At 41.0% G+C, this 12,627-nt stretch overlaps 1 long non-coding RNA gene across 1 annotated transcript; it reads left to right on the forward strand.

The window, feature by feature from the left end:
• The first annotated feature begins 843 nt into the window (after nt 1–843).
• Nucleotides 844–5,971, forward strand: LOC124878219. Its single transcript, XR_007040683.1, has 2 exons — nt 844–1,511; nt 4,761–5,971. It is a non-coding gene; the product is annotated as an uncharacterized LOC124878219 (long non-coding RNA).
• Nucleotides 5,972–12,627: the final 6,656 nt, after the last annotated feature.

Genomic DNA, 12,627 nt, shown 5'->3' on the forward strand with positions numbered 1-12,627 from the left:
ATTTGTAAAAGATGATGAAGCCATCCCTTTCCTCTCACCTCACAGTTCTGGACTATCTCATATATGCTTGCTTTCGCAGGGCACAGAAAGACTGCACATCTGCACGTTTGCCTGTAAACACAGCTGGGAATATCAAACACATTCGAAACTATGACAAACAAGTTCACCATAGTGTCACAACGCTCTGCGGTGATATAATGTCTCTGTCTTCATCAAACAGCCCTCAGGACATGATGATAAATGAATCTGAATTTCTTAGTGTTGGGAATATTCAGCTGAATATGGACTGGTTCCACCGGCTCTCAGCTCGGCTCCACAGCTTCACTGCTTCCAGGGAATCCTCCTCATTTAGTGACACCAGCTGATTCTTCAACAATGATGGAACTGTTTAAACAGTTTTTAGATGATTGAGAACATAAGGTTGACGGCCATCTCTTGGTAGGTAAACACTGAAATGGGCTGATGGTGGCGCTAGCGCTGCTGTTTTGAAAACCGGCCTGGAGTTTTTCCATGTAAGAGAATAAAATGAAGCAAATGCAACACTGCTGTAATATCTGCTGATATCTGACTGAGCCTACATATGTAAGTTTGAAGCTAAATTATCCTGCTGTTTTAGGTCTGTTAGGGTGGAAAAACATATCTTTTAAAGGGGGTGTGTGAATACTTGTTTAGAGGCCAAAACAGCAGCCAGCTGAAATATACCAGACAGAACTTTGACACAGACAAATCACCCTAAAGGCTGCAGCCTGTGAGAGCTCAGCAGGTTTTCTGATAACACACACACACACACACACACACACACACACACACACACACACACACACACACACACACAAACACACACACAATCATTTTTGAATCTGAATTTGTCATAGCAGAAGCGTGAAGAGGTTAACATGAGGCAGAGAGGTCTAAGGAGCACCATAAGGAGCTAACCTGTGCACCACCCACAGATTCCCTCCTCAGTTTTACAACCAATAATTGTAATTTTCTCTTGTCATTCCTTGTATAAAACAAATATGCAATGAATGATTGTTGCTGCTTCTCTTGGATATTGTGCAAACCATTGTGTGTGCAATGAGTTGAACAGAGAGAGAGGGAGTCTTTCTACAGACACATCTGAATCTGCAATAAAGTCCCAACGGACAGGATTAGTTTGGTCATCTATTCTCATGTAAACAAACTTGCAGATTTCCAGCTCAACAGATCATTTAAATGTTTTTTTTTTCTTAGTGCAGCTCTCTGTGACTCTGCTCTGTGTGCTTTAGATGTTTCACCTGACTGGAATATGATCAAAACTAAAAACTAGTTCCAGTGTTGACAGTTTTCTCTATCTTTTAGGATTGTGCTTTTTTTTTTTTACTGCCTGAATGATTTAGTTTTTTTCCGTTTTATTCCTTTTCTGCCATGTTCTCAAAGTACTGACTGCTCACTCCTTTCAAACCTCAGAACCTGATTGATGATGAGCGACACCTACTGCACACCTCCACAAGAAGCTCCAGCGCCATTTGGTGAGTAAGCACAGTAAGCAGCAGGCAACAAGTTTCCCAGACCCTGACACTTTTAGTCAGGAGTGGTCTTCCAGACTGTCAACCTGCATTATTTTCTTTTTGGTTCTTTGGTTCTTTGGTTCTAAACAGTCCTCTGCAGTACTGTTAAATATGCACTTGTTTATGGTGTAGAGATATAACATAGAGACGGACACCTTCTCGTTAGGTTATACTGCTTTATTTAACCTGATCACTGAATGCACCAGTAAAAAATCCCACTGGTTTCCTGACTGGAACACAGTTAAAATGAGTCTGATGTTTTTCCCAGATGAAATCCTAACCTCTGAGGTGAATGAAAAGAAGCACAACCCACAGGAAGAATTTCTTATTTAAATGTAAATATGAAAGATTCACGTTTATACAGAATTTATTGTCAGAAACCCCAAAGTTTACCCAAATCATCAACAGATTTAACGCTTTTATGATAAACTTGGGCTGTAAGGTGGTTAGAGCTGCTGCTTCACAGCAAGAAGGTCCTGGGTTCAAATCCAGAATTTTCCGTGTGGAGTTCCCATGTTCCCTGTATGGGATCCCCCCAGTCCAGCTATCAATGCGGGTGTACATACTTATCCATCTCCAGGGTGTTTTCCACCTCTTGCTATGAACCAATGGTAAGATATAGCAGCACCCCTGTGACCATTAACAAGATTATGTGAGAGCAAAAACGATTGGATGGAATGTGATTGTGAGCTTCACTGTTTTGTTAAATTAGAGTTCACTTTTATTGTGAAATGATACTCTCTGATCCCTCCTTTCTTTAAAAAAAATTTTGCAAATTCTGTGGTTTCAGACTGTATCGGTCCAGTCAGCTGATGTTACACAAGCTTCACATACCAGACATGCACAGACACTCAGGAGGCTCTCCATGCTTCCTCTGATAATTTACGACTTCATTGTGTGTGTTCTGTTGTACTGCGTGGGCCGAACGAGGGATTACCTCCTCTTTCTGAGTAACTTCTTCAGATCAAAGACCTCTGACTCCCACACAGGCACCGACATATACACACCTCACATACCAGAACGCCTCCTGGCCTTTGGAGCAATGGTCGGCTCTCTACAAACGAGACACTGTCGGGTTTCGGTGGAGCAGGCAGATTGAATCACCAACTGATTACTCCATCTTCTGTTTATCAGGAGTTTGTGCAGCAGTGCTCAGACTACCATAAAAATCTTTCAAAAGAAGGAGTCTACTAATAGCTTAAGTATAAAATATTAGTAAGTTAATTTACTTTATTAAAGACACACATGGGTCCATAAAAACAACAAGAAAGAAGATAATAAATTCACACTCTCAAACATTTATATGAAGGCTAAAATGGCAAAAATTCCGCAACTTTGAATAAAGCCTAACCTAATACAGTATATACGGATAATGATAAATAATAAAAAAAAAGTTAGCTGAATACATTTAATATCCTGGGCTCACTGTGTACATTTAAATAACAATGCATGCAAAAACATTTCGTAAAGGTGATAAGCCTTACCCTGACCTATGGCCATGAACTTTGGGTCATGACCGAAAGAACGAGATCCTGGATATAAGCGGCTGAAATGAGCTTCCTCCGTAGGGTGGCCGGGCACTCCCTTAGAGATAGGGTGAGGAGCTCGGCCATCCGGGAGGGGCTCGGAGTAGAGCCGCTGCTCCCCCACATCGAGAGGAGCCAGTTGAGGTGGCTCGGGCATCTATACCAGATGTCTCCTGGACACCTTCCTCGGGTGGTGTTCCAGGCAGGTCCCACCGGGAGGAGGCCCAGGGGACGGCCCAGGACACGCTGGAGGGACTATGTCTCTCGGCTGGCCTGGGAACACCTTGGGCTCCCCCTGGAGGAGGTGTCTGGGGAGAGGGACGTCTGGGCGTCTCTGCTGAGTCTGCTGCCCCCGTGACCCGGTCCCAGAAAAAGTGGAAGACGACGAACAAACGAACAAACGAATAAGCCTTATGGTTTTTTTTTTTTAGCTGAATCTTGAAACTAGAATTTAAAAAAAAGAACTGGCAATAATTTGATATACATATTGTGTCAAAAGTAATATTTCCCTGCAGAAATGCATATTAAAAGAGATGTATATTCTGTTTAGGCATCAGAATAAATCATACATGTGGTACCCATACAAGGAAATACACACATCTGTTTGAAATAAAAACTGTTCTCACACATGATGACAAAATAATATACACTTGAAACCTGCTCCAGAGTTTGCAGAAATGTTAAGCAAAAGTATTTCTGCTGGTTTAAATGTGGTGCAACAGAAAGATTGAACACAGTATCATCAGCATATAATGTGATATTTGCTCTATTGAAAAGGTTTTGCCTGTAGAGTTAACTTGTAACGTAACACTGCTCTCTTGGTAAACACAGACACAGCACTGTCTTAAACCAGTAAAATGGTCACTTTATAAAAATGATCTGAGCGTATTTCCTCTGCATCATCAGACTTTATGAAGTTCTGTTTTTTCTGGCTGTGAAGATGTCTTTCTGCTCTGTCATGCCACCACACATTGCAATTGATGTTCTGTAGTTCTGTCCACTGCCCAAGGCCTCCAGGAGTCCTTATCTGAGCATCTGTTTGCTTCACCCAGACTTCCATCACCCTCCCGAGGACAGCATGTCTCTGGGCCGGTACATTGGTCCTGCAGCTCTGCAACACCACAAAGCTAGTTTCTCAAACTAAACCACAGATGGCAGAAAATCAACAAGTCCAGAATATTTTCTCCCCAAAGCTGAATGTCAGAGTTTCTTAAGTGGAAGTACTTGATAATGATTGATGCACTATTGTAAAATCTGAATAAACTGGATTTCTAGAAGAAACAAATGGTTGTTTTCCTTTAGCTAGTTTAGAGGAAACTCCATTTAACTGTGTATATGGGTGTGAACATACTCCCGATTTGCACTGTCTCCCTCAGGGCTTGAGTGGTCTTTTTAAGGTTTTTGCACACTTATGGCTCTCTACATTGACTAAAACGTTTGTGGATAATAAAATGAGCAATCAATGCTTGAATGTGAACTGCAATAATAGGTTGAATGCAGTTGTTCTGTCAGAATGTTAGATTGAATGTTGTTTTTGTTGTTTGAAATCACCTGACATGTAAATTAGATGTATACTTCACAAATGAGCAAAAGATTGATCTGCCATGTAATAAAGCTAAATGTAAAAGGTTGTGTCAGTGTGTGCAGCAACTCACTTGCGCAGGTGTGTGTCTCCTCGCTGCAGATCTGCAGGAAGACGAGCAGAGACAAGAGCAGGAGCCAGCGGCATGCCAGATCTGAAGGTTCCCTTCGAAGGGGCCTCCGCCTCTGGGACGGAGGGTACAGGACCCCACGGGAACGGCGAGATCGAGTTGAAGACGGACGAGGGGCAGAAAGAGTACCGAATGCTTCCAGAGGCCCCAGGCCCACAGGGACCAGCTCACAGCGGGAAGAGGAGGAATGCATGCTTGGACTGTTCTGATTCTCAGTCACCAGCCTCCTATTTGTTGCAGCTTCTTTTCTGATGCTGTCGATGCTGTCACCTGAAGCACAGCATGTTTATCTTTTCCTCAAGTCACTTTTGCATCTGATCTGCATCTGATCTGCAGCTGTTTGTTTTCTATTTCCCTCTCTCTGTCTTGACCCTGTCAGAAAATATTAATCTAAACTCTTTGTTGCTTCAGTTTTGGTGAGACCTCAGGTATGTCCCTATCTGTTAGCTTGAGCCGGTTCAGTATCATACATACCTAGATACATACATACATAGATACCTAAATTTAACTTTTCAAACAGCATAACCAACTATTTCCTCTTTCCTATATCTTTCCATCACCAGTCTAGTTCTACTTTTGGCTCCCTTTCTGTTTAAATACAGACAGAGAAGGTGTTGTCACCTTGCCTCTGGCCTCTTTGACCCGCCCACCCATGGAAACGTTATTAGTGGTAGCTAAAATTATTTTTAGATGCATGCAGATTCCCTCTAGCCCCAAGGAAATACCTCCTCCACTTGTGTTTACAACTAGATTTCCTGCTTCAGGGTAAATCCCTGCAGAAGCTGCACCACAAGGTGAGGGAAAAGACTCCTGTCACAGGTCATAATTGTCTATCATCATCATACGTTCATGCAGAAAGGATTAGATCACATTGAGACATATAAGAATGTTTAAAATGGATCTTCATAAACCAGGGTCAAATCAGACCATCAGGGTAAAAAACTGTCACGGGAAACAGCCCTAGTAGGGCGGTAGAAGCTTTTTTAGGGACCCTGATCCGTTGGAGGAGTTTTCCCAGTCAGCTGTTTCATTCATCTGCAAGTTTATCCTTTTCATATTTTCTGTCAACTTGACATAAACAGGAGCAATCTGCATTTGCAAACAAAACATTTGAACCCAGCAACTCGTGTAAATATCTACAGTGCTTACATTTAAATGCATTAATAAAATCATCAGACCTTAACTGTAATTTCCTCATGAGTTAGAAGTCACTTTAATTCAGTGTCATAGTGTAAGACCTGTCATAGCAGTAGAATCCTGGGCCGTAAAACCCAAACAGAGCTCTCTTTCTCCTCCTCTCCTCTGAGTTAGAAAACACAGAAATCTACATCGATTCATTTTCAGAATCAGAACCAGAATCAGAATGTATGTACAACCATTTTTAAAATTTTATTTAAAACTTGTTCAGTGTTTCCTTGCAGTCCAGAGTGATTCTGCATCAGTTATAAAGTGTAAACGCCAAGACCGAATTATTGGTAAGAGGTTTTTTCACACTGAATTCATTCCCTGTCTCAGGATCAGTGCAGCCTAGCTTTGGGCCCCACAGTGGAACTAACACAACTGGTTGCTATGGGGAAAATCGGGTTCCAGGAAATTATTTTGGGAGAAAATATTACGTGTCAGTTACTTAAAGCTAAGAACTGCTGGTTTCTGTGGATGGCTGAGTGTCTCACAAAGGGTTCTATGAGTGGAAAATGGAAAATCCAGCATCTGTGATGGGATGGAGAAGCATCAGTGTCCAAGGCTGACCTGCAGATGATGCAGAGGAGGATACTGTGGTTCAGGAGATTCATGTTTTCCTATTAAGATTTTGTACCTTCCCAGAATTGCCAGGTTGTTTCAGACCTCATTCTGAGCAACATGTAGCAGGGTGGCTTCACACACACACACACACACACACACACACACACACACACACACACACACACACACACAAACACACACACTGACTGTCCTGTCTGCAGTCATGAAGAGGAGAATCAGACAACTACAATGGACTGGTGGCCTGCTGAAATCTGGCACTCACATTCAAACAAGACTGACTCCTCAGTAAACTGCAACCATCACTTCACAAACACTCAGAAAGTTTTTCTGAAGTTGTGATGGTTTCTTTTTTTGTGAAACAAATTAACACACAAACAGTGTATTATTTTGGTAACCCAGCTTGTTAATTAAAATCTGTCTTCCATGGGAGCGATGAAGTCATAAAATATTTTATTTCTTTTCTTTCTTCTCCTCTCGTGAGGACTTGACTTGTTTTTCTTCAGTCTCCTCAGGCTTTGACCACAAAGGCTTATGGAAAGTTTCTGGAATGCTTTTGAGTTGCTTTTCTCTCTGTCTGCACGCAACATGCACATGACACCATGCTCCACTCTGCATGTGCATGAGTTTGATTCAATTTCAATTCAATTCAGTTTATCTATATAGCGCCAATTCACAACACATGTCGTCTCAAGGCTCTTCACAACAGTCAGGTTCATACATTCCAATTAATCCTAACCATTGAACAGTTCAGTCAGATTCAGTTATTTATTCAAATTGGATAAAAAGTTTTTCTATCTAAGGAAACCCAGCAGATTGCATCCAGTCAGTGACTTGCAGCATTCACTCCTCCTGGATGAGCATGTAGAGACAGTGGACAGTCACTGGTGTTGACGTTGCAGCAATCCCTCATACTGAGCATGCATGTAGCGACAGTGGAGAGGAAAAACTCCCTTTTAACAGGAAGAAACGTCCACCAGAACCAGAACCAGGCTCAGTGTGAGCAGCCATCTGCCACAACCGACTGGAGGTTTGAGAGAACAGAGCAGAGACACAAAGAGAACAAAGAAGCACTGATCCAGGAGTACTTTCTATGGGAAGGAAAAGTAAATGTTAATGGATGTAGCTCCTTTAGTCGTTTCATCTAGAAAGAAAGAACAGATAAACTCTGAGCCAGTTTTCAAGGTTAGAGTCTGAAAGAGAGCACATAGAGATAGTCACAGTAGAAGCTCAGTCAATCGCCATATCTAGGAGAGAGAAAGGGTTAAACACTGAAAGACAGGACTATGTGGATCATTGGTAGAGGGTGAGCATTAAGTTGTTGCCAGCAGAAGCTCGGATGATGCACCTCTCCAGAAAGATGTCAGAGGTAGACACAGAGCCAGGCCAGGTGTAGCTTCTAGGAAGAGAAAAGAGAGAACAAAGTTAAAAGCTGAAATAACAGCAAATAATGCAAAATTGGAGAGTAGTGTGAGAATGTAGCGAAGAGGGTGAAAGTGGTCCTTATGTCCTCCAGCAGCCTAAGCCTATAGCAGCATAACTACAGAGATAGCTCAGGATAAACTAAGCCACTCTAACTATAAGCTTTATCAAAAAGGAAAGTTTAAAGCCTAGCCTTAAAAGTAGACAGGGTGTCTGCCTCACGGAATAAAACTGGGAGCTGGTTCCACAGGAGAGGAGCCTGATAACTAAAGGATCTGCCTCCCATTCTACTTCTAGAGACTCTAGGAACCATTTCATATCTAAAATGGGGCTGGTAATCAGAGGGAACACTTCCTTAAATAATTTGGTTGGGAATGGGTCTAACATACAAGTTGAAGGTTTAGATGAAGCTAATATTTCTGATAACTCAGGAAGCTCCACTGGGTCAGAACAGTCCAAACACAGATCAGGTTCTACAGTTACTTCCAATGTTGTCTCACTTGCTGAGGTAGAGCTAGATCATTAAGGGCTTTATATGTGAGGAGGAGAATTTAAATTCTATTCTGGATTTAACAGGGAGCCAATGAAGGGAAGCTAAAATAGGAGAAATATGATCTCTCTTTTTGATTTGACATGTCCTGGTCAAAAATAACACCAAGGTTTTTTACTTTATTATCAGAGGTCAATTTAATGCCATCCAGGTTAAGTGATTGACTAAGCAGTTTCTTTTTTAAAGACTCCGGTCCAAAGACGACAACTTCTGTCTTGTCTGAATTTAGAAGCAAAAGATTTAAAGTCATCCAAGTTTTTATATCTTCAAGACATGCTTGTAGTCTATCTAACTAGTTGGGCTCATCAGGATTTATGGATAAGTAAAGCTGAGTATCATCAGCGTAACAGTGAAAATTTATTCTATGCTGCCTGATAATTTGACCTATTGGAAGCATATATATAGTAAAGAGAATTGGCCCAAGTACTGAACCATGTGGTACTCCACAATTAACCCTGGAGTTTAAAGATGATTTATCATTTACATGAACAAACTGGAATCTGTCAGACAGATAAGATTTAAACCAGCCTAGCGCTGTTCCCCTGATCCCTACAGCATATTCCAGCCTTTTTAAGAGAATATTATCATCGACTGGATCAAATGTAGCACTGAGATCTAACAGAACCAGAACAGACACAAGTCCATTATCTGAGGCCATAAGAATATCATTAGTGACTTTCAGCAGAGCTGTTTCAGTGCTATGATGAAATCTGAAACCTGACTGAAACTCTTCAAACAGGTCATTGCTGTATAAATGTTCACACATTTGATTAGCAACTATTTTCTCAAGAATTTTAGAAAAGAATGGAAGATTGGATATAGGTCTGTAATTTATTAACTCATCTCAATCAAGCGAAGGTTTCTTAAGCAAAGGCTTAATTAGAGCTACCTTTAAAGCTTGTGGTACATATCCATTTACTAAAGATAGATTAATCATATCTAAAATGGGGCTGGTAATCAGAGGGAACACTTCCTTAAATAATTTGGTTGGGATTGGGTCTAACATACAAGTTGAAGGTTTAGATGAAGCTAATATTTCTGATAACTCAGGAAGCTCCACAGGATCAAAACAGTCCAAACACAGATCAGGTTCTGCAGTTATTTCCAATGTTGTCTCACTTGCTGAGGATGAAGTAATCATCTTCAGGAGTATGTCAAAGATTTTATTTTTAATAGAATCAATTTTATTTAAGAAGAATCCCATAAAGTCATGACTGCTAAGAGCTAAGGGAATGGATGACTCAACAGAGCTATGACTCTGTGTAAGTTTAGCAACTGTATTAAAGAGAAACCTAGGATTATTCTTGTTCTCTTCTATTAATGATGAGAAATAAGCTGTTCTAGCTTGGTGAAGTGTCTTTTTATACAACAGTAGGCTATTTTTCCAGATTAAGTAGGAATCCTCTAGGTGTGTAGAGCGCCATTTCCTCTCCAATTTTCTAACATTGTGCTTTAAAGTACGCAGCTCTGAATTAAACCAAGGAGCTAGCCTCCTCTTAATGATTACCTTCTTTTTCAAGGGGGCTGCATTGTCTAATGAAGCACGCAATGATGAAGTAACACTATGAATAAGAGAATCAATTTGTGAAGGGGAAGAAACAAAATTATTGCCCTCCACTGTGCTTTTCAGTGATAATGAGGAAATCAAAAGTGGAACAGATTCTTTAAAGGTTGTTACAGCATTGTCTGATAATGATCTACTATAATGAAATGTTCTTTCAGGTGTGAAGTATTCGGTTAAATTAAACTCAAAGGTTATTAAGAAATGGTCAGACAGGACAGGATTGTGAGAAAATATTGTTATTTCTGTACACTCAATGCCATATGTCAGCACAAGGTCCAGAGAATGAAGACAAAGGTGGGTAGGTTTGTTAACGTTCTGAGCAAAGCCAATTGAGTCTAAGATAGCATTAAACGCTATATTTAGGCTATCACTTTCAGCGTCAACATGACTGTTAAAATCCCCCACTATAATAACTTTATCTGTATTTAACAATAAATCAGATAAAAGGTATGAAAACTGATTTAAAAATTGAGAGTAAGGGCCTGGTGTTCAGCTCGGGATGTGGAGGACACACCCAGAGAGCTGCATGCAACAGCGAGTAAGAGGACACCGGTCATGGTAAATTGGTCCCAGCCTCCGAATACCGGATATAAATACAACAACATTACAAAAGACAAATTAAATTCAGACAGCACGCTTTTTGCAAAATGTGTTCAGTCATCAACTTTCACCTGTTACACAACTGACTCTTCACATCAAAACGCTTCAACTCTGGCAGAATATCATCTGTAAAATTTCTAAATAATAGCCTAATATATAATAGTCGTACTCGTGGTCTTCTACTTTATCCGGGACCGGGTCGCGGGGGCAGCAGGCTCAGCAGAGACGCCCAGACTTCCCTCTCCCCAGACACCTCCTCCAGCTCCTCCGGGGGTTCCCAGGCCAGCCGAGAGACATAGTCCCTCCAGCGTGTCCTGTGCCGTCCCCTGGGCCTCCTCCCAGTGGGACGTGCCTGGAACACCTCCTGATATATAATAAATGTTTCTTAAAAAAATTTATTTAGAAGAAAGTTCAGAATGTAAGCCAAAGGAAACCAGAACTGTCAGGTTCTGTCAGTGGCGCCAGTAGTAGGAGATGGAGGAAAGACAGAGAGAAAGGGGAGATATTCTCCTCCAATGAACAACAGTGAATGAATAAAACGCTACCGGCTCCATGGTGCAGGGATCCACCCCCTAAACAGTCAATTAAATGAGCATATAAACTTCTAGAACACTCATACAATTATTAATATAGAGATAAGATTAACTTTATCATCCCCCTAGGGGGAAATTAAATAGTTTCAGCAGCTTGACAGGTTAATGGTCAAACTCTGGTAAGGTAATATTAGGAAGGATAAATAAATAATAGAAAAACAAAACATAAATAAAAAGTGAAGAAAATTACAAACATCATTTACATCTTCCTGCTATATAGTGCAGGAAGATGTAAATGAGGTGAATCAGTATCTGCTGTATTGTTCATGATGATGTCAGCACCATCTGTCTAAATGGTCATCTCCAACGCTCCCCCGTCTGTGGAGAAGTTCTCTGGTGCTGCTATCTCCTCTCCAGCTTCTGAATGCAGCAGGAACCAGAGCTGCTCACATTCCAGGCTGGTGCTGAAAACAGAGGGAACGACGCATTGATCTGCTGGGAATGTCTGTTGGTTCCCACCGTGATCCCAGGACCAAATCTACCTTCAACACTCCTCTCTTCTCCTCCATCAGCAGGCTCTGCTCCTCTGTTCACTTCGCTTTTCTCCATCTTTTGTTCTCCAGTTTGTTTTGGTAATTTAACCAAACTAAACTTCATTGAACAAGGAGATCACAGTAAAATGCTGGCAGCTGAAAGACCATATTAATATAAAATAGATTAAGCATGAAGAGTAAACATAATAATAAACAAATCAAAATGATGCATGTAAATAAGCTACGTTCAAACATGTTGATGCTGTGTGACAATTTAATTTAATCTAACTTAATCTAAAGTTTTATCATCATGATATAATCATTTTTGAATCCAGTCTAAATTCTATCATCAGTTAATTCATCACCACTGATTACTGAGAGCGCATTTGTTTTTGTTTTATTTTTTGCAACAACCAATCACAGCTCATATAAGACAGCGTCACACCTAGCAAATGGGGTCAACCACACCTAGCAACGGGGTCAACCACACCTAGCAATGGGGTCAACCACACCTCCTCACTAAGATAGGAAGTTCAGTTGTCTCATGCTCAGAGTCGCTCTCAGCAGCGAACTGAATCAACTTGAAGCTGAGACTCCTTGGCAGGAATATTTAGTTAGGAGTTCTCTGAGAGACTCTGAGGATCTTTGTGAATATGGACCCTGAACTTTAGCAGATTTAACAGAAATCACAAGGCAATTATTTTTCAACAATGTAAAGAAGAGGAGAGAAAAGAATCTAGAGGAAGATGGAGCGGTACACAATCTAAGCTGCTGAGAACCAATGGCTGATCATTCCAGTCCCACATTGCATTGATGCAGTAATTCATGCAAAAGGAGCCCAGACTAATTACTGTGTGCAGAAACTTGTACAGTACA

This window comes from Girardinichthys multiradiatus, chromosome 12, assembly GCF_021462225.1.
Source record: "Girardinichthys multiradiatus isolate DD_20200921_A chromosome 12, DD_fGirMul_XY1, whole genome shotgun sequence".
Lineage (NCBI taxonomy): Eukaryota > Metazoa > Chordata > Actinopteri > Cyprinodontiformes > Goodeidae > Girardinichthys > Girardinichthys multiradiatus.